Source organism: Palaemon carinicauda, chromosome 20 (assembly GCF_036898095.1).
Source record: "Palaemon carinicauda isolate YSFRI2023 chromosome 20, ASM3689809v2, whole genome shotgun sequence".
Classification (NCBI taxonomy): domain Eukaryota; kingdom Metazoa; phylum Arthropoda; class Malacostraca; order Decapoda; family Palaemonidae; genus Palaemon; species Palaemon carinicauda.
The window spans coordinates 72502992-72507233 of NC_090744.1; the positions used below are offsets into that span (position 1 = coordinate 72502992).

Below are 4242 nucleotides of genomic sequence, written 5' to 3' on the forward strand. Positions count from 1 at the left end.
TGTTACTCTTCCGTTTCTCTTCCACAAGTGGATGCTTTCCATATTGGAGCTCCGAAGCTTTACCAATTAGTTACTCTTTCCATGCGTATTTCTACCAAACTTTGAAATCTTTAAATTCATAACTTCAGTAATGTTTATACTATTGACAATTACATAGAGGGACATGAAGTGGAAAAATTTTTTCTTTGCTCTAGGTTCATCAATTCAACCCAACAACTTGTCTTATTATCTTAGTTCAATTGTTTTTACTAGCGTGTGCAACCTCACTATCATTGGGAGCAAGGGTTGTAGTCTTTAGGGGAGCAAATAGGTCGACCTGTTGAGTCATCAGCAACCATTGTCTGGCCAACTTACCTCTGCTCCCCTCCTCTGCAATTCCTAAGTGACCTTTAAACTTTTGAAATCTGGCTCTGAATCTCCATATGAATGCATGTCTCTCTCACTGGCTGGCTGTCTCTCTATACGTACACATGCACTAATATACATCTTTATAAACAGATAGACAGATCCACAGAAACATACATGCACGTGCACACACACACACACACACACACACACACATATATATATATATATATATATATATATATATATATATATATATATATATATATATATACACATGCATACATACATACATACATACATACATACATACATACATATATATAAATATAAATATATATATATATATATATATATATATATATATATATATATATATATATTTATTTATATGTAAATACATATATAAAATATAGTCTGGATATCTTGGCTGTAAGTGAATCACATTGTAAGGGGATTGGTAAGAAAACTTTAAAATAAGGCAATGTATATATATATATACATATATATATATATATATATATATATATATATATATATATATATATGTATATATATATATATATATATATATATATATATATATATATATATATATATATATATATATATATATATATATATATATATTGCCTTATTTCATATATCTATTCAGGAAGAACAGAGTGAGTTGGAAGGGAAGGAGTAGGAATAATGATGACACCAAGAGCAGAAAAGGCATCAACTGAGCGGAGAGGTGTAAATAGTAGATTGTTACTTGCAAAGCTCAAATCAAAGCAGTGCAATATAAGTATTATACTTTGCTATGCTCCAACAAATGATTCTCACGAAAAAAGCATAGATGAATACAATGAAGAACTGCAGAGTGTAATAGATGAGATCCTAGAGAGAGACATGAATATTGTGATTGGCTACTTCAATGCTAAAGATGGAATGAATAATTAAGGGATAGACAGTGTGATGGGTGTTGAGTGTCTTGCCGAACTTACAAATGAAAATGGAGCTCATTTCATAAGTTTCTGTTCAACAAACAATCTTGTCATTGGAGGTACTCTTTTACAACACAAGAACATCCACAAGTATACATGGAGTTCACCATGTGGCAATTACGAAAATCAAATAGATCACATTGCCATTAATAAAGAGAAGAGGAGGACTCTGAGAAATGTGAGAGGCTATAGAGGTGCAGATATTGGCAGTGATCACCAGCTCCTCATTGCCACACTGAAATTAAAACTGAAAACACCCAACAGAAATGTAGATAAAATACCTAGGTTTAATACAACTAAGCCTCTATACAAAGAACAGAGAAAAACGTTTGCAATTGGATGTAGGAATTGATATGCACTCTTAGAGACTTTAAAATTCTAGAGACGAATAGCAGACAATTAATGAAGAATAGCGTGATATTAAGAACATATATCAGTCAGTTGGTAGTGAAGTTTTGGGAAACTAAGTTACAAAGAGAAAGACATGCATATCAAATGATCCGTTGGATAATATAGAAAGAAGACAAAGACAAAAATTGATTTTTGAAAGTTTTCGAGGAAGTAATGAAAAATACAAGGTAGAGCATACTAAGTATTCTAGTATTGATAATGAGTTCAAAAGAAAAGCCAGGAATGACTGGAGAGAATATCTAGACAGTAAAGCAGATGAGGCTGACAAAGTATGAATACAGTGAGTGGCTATGGTGTAAGAATTGTTCATAGAATTACTAATGAAATCTCTACTGGGACAAAGAAGAAAAAGCATATACCCATCAAAAAGATAGATGGATCTGTTATAACAACAGAAGGTGAAGAAAGACAATGTTGGATGGAACACTTTAGTAAGATGATGAATAGGAAATACGAAAGGAATAATTTGATTGATATCATGTACCTGAAGCTGATGAAGACCTTGACAAGCCCATGAATGAGAGTGTCTTTGAAGTAGAAGCCATCACTAAAAACCTAGGAGATGAAAAGACCCTAGATACGATGGAAGAACTACTGAAGTGATACTGGCTGAACATGAAGTGACCCCCAGAATACTTACAAGGTTATTTTGTAGAATGTGGCATAAAGGGGCAAAACCTGATGAATGGGAGTTAGGAGTGTTGGTGAAAATGGCACAAAAAGGAGACCTGACTGATTGCAATAATTACAAAATTATCACACTTATGTCAGTTATTATGGAAATATATAGTATGCTCATTGTAAAGAGACTGGAGAGAAAGATTGATGAAAAGCTGAGAGATGAGTATACAGGATTTCGAAGATGTACAAGTTGTAATGACCAAATTTTGTTTTTCAGACATGTTCAGCAATGTGTAGAATATATAAATCCACTTTTGATGGGATTTGTGGACTATAAAAAACCTTAGATAGTGTGCACCAGTCAATTTTGTGAGAATCCTGCATTATTATGGAATTCTTAATAAATATGTGAATTTGATTAAGTCTGTTCATGATCATAGCAAGTGCAAAATTAACGTTAATGGAGTCCTATCAAATAAATTTTCAGTGAACAGAGGACTACTCCAAGGGAATGTGTTGTCACCTATGTTGTTTATCCTTCTCATGGATTTTGTAATGCATAGATGGTGGAGAAGGTTTGGACTCTATTGGTAAAAGGAAATTAACAGACCTAGAGTATGCTAATGATGCTATCCTTATTAGCAGAACACACAGGATTTGCGGTGCTTGCTTACCAGAATGCATGAAATATCACACGAGACTGGGCTCAAGATATATAGAAGAAAGACAGAGATGATGAGAACGGAGTATGCAGTGGAAGACGAAATATCATTGTAAGGAGAAAGGATCGATGATGTAGAATCGTTTAAGTATCTAGGAACTATGATCTCCTTTTTTTTAGAATTAGTGTTTATTGAAAGATTGAAAAAATAAATCGACTATGGCTAGATTAAGTAAATTTGGAAATCAAATCGTTCGAAATTACATGTAAAAATCAGACTATATATCAGTTTAGTGAGATAGGTGTTACTATATGAACATGAGTCATTGTACGACAATGAAACAATCTGCAATAGATTTAGTAGAGTTGAGAACAAAGCCCTCAGAAGGATATTGGGAGTTTAATGACAGGACAGGATTAGAAATGAAACCATAAGAGAGATTATTTGACTGCCATATGTGGATGAGATCATAGAGATGAACATGGTTTGGGAATGTTCTTCGCACTTCCCAAGAACATGAATCCCACTGTCAAGGGATTCTTAAATACTAGTTTAAGATCCAGGCTCGGAGAACTATTCAAAATTACTTTTATTAAGTTGTTTTCCCTATTTTGCCTTATTGATGAAAGGTAACGCAGCTTGTTAACTGATCTATAAAATATTTTAGTTTGGAAACAGTTATCCTTGAAATATTGTTCCAAAAATAATTATTTCATTATGAAAGGATGTTCAATAAGAGGAAAGAGAAAATGCTCCTTTAATCAGGGTTGTTATGGCGTTCAACTTGAAATTGTAAAAACAAAAATTAAAATAAATTCGTGCCTAAAACAGTGAATATCTTTTTTTTTCTAAAAACTCTACTTTCTATACGTGTCTGTCCTCTTGTGATGTTAATATCAAGATACAATAGCTTGTTATTTTCTTCGTGCTCGGTTGTGAAATTAATGTTTGGATGAAAATTATTGATGAAATTTAAAAACCTAGCAGCATGTTCCTTTTGATTAAAAGTAGCTAGCGTATTATCTACGCTACGTTTATAGAATATTGGTCTGAATAGCAAAAGGACATTAAGCTAAAAACTACTCTTCAAGTGGTCCATAAAAATATTGGCGAAGGTGGGTCCAAGAGGGTTACCCATAGCCATGCCATCAAGTTGTTTAAACAACTTAACATAAAAAATAAAATGAGTGTCAATTACTGCAAGTTCAAGTTAC

At 32.8% G+C, this 4242-nt stretch overlaps 1 protein-coding gene across 3 annotated transcripts in view; it reads left to right on the plus strand.

Annotated features, from left to right (window-relative positions):
- The window catches only part of LOC137614308 (uncharacterized), a 59315-nt gene extending 55459 nt beyond the window's left edge, over positions 1-3856 (plus strand). For 2 of the 3 annotated variants that reach the window (XM_068344061.1, XM_068344060.1), the window contains exon 2: positions 1-177. This exon is cut by the window's left edge and continues 1246 nt beyond it. The gene's annotated coding sequence lies outside the window, so the exon portion shown is untranslated. Of the gene's footprint in view, positions 178-2643 lie in introns of those variants that run through there. The other variant, XR_011039061.1, reaches the window with a different exon arrangement.
- Positions 3857-4242: the final 386 nt, after the last annotated feature.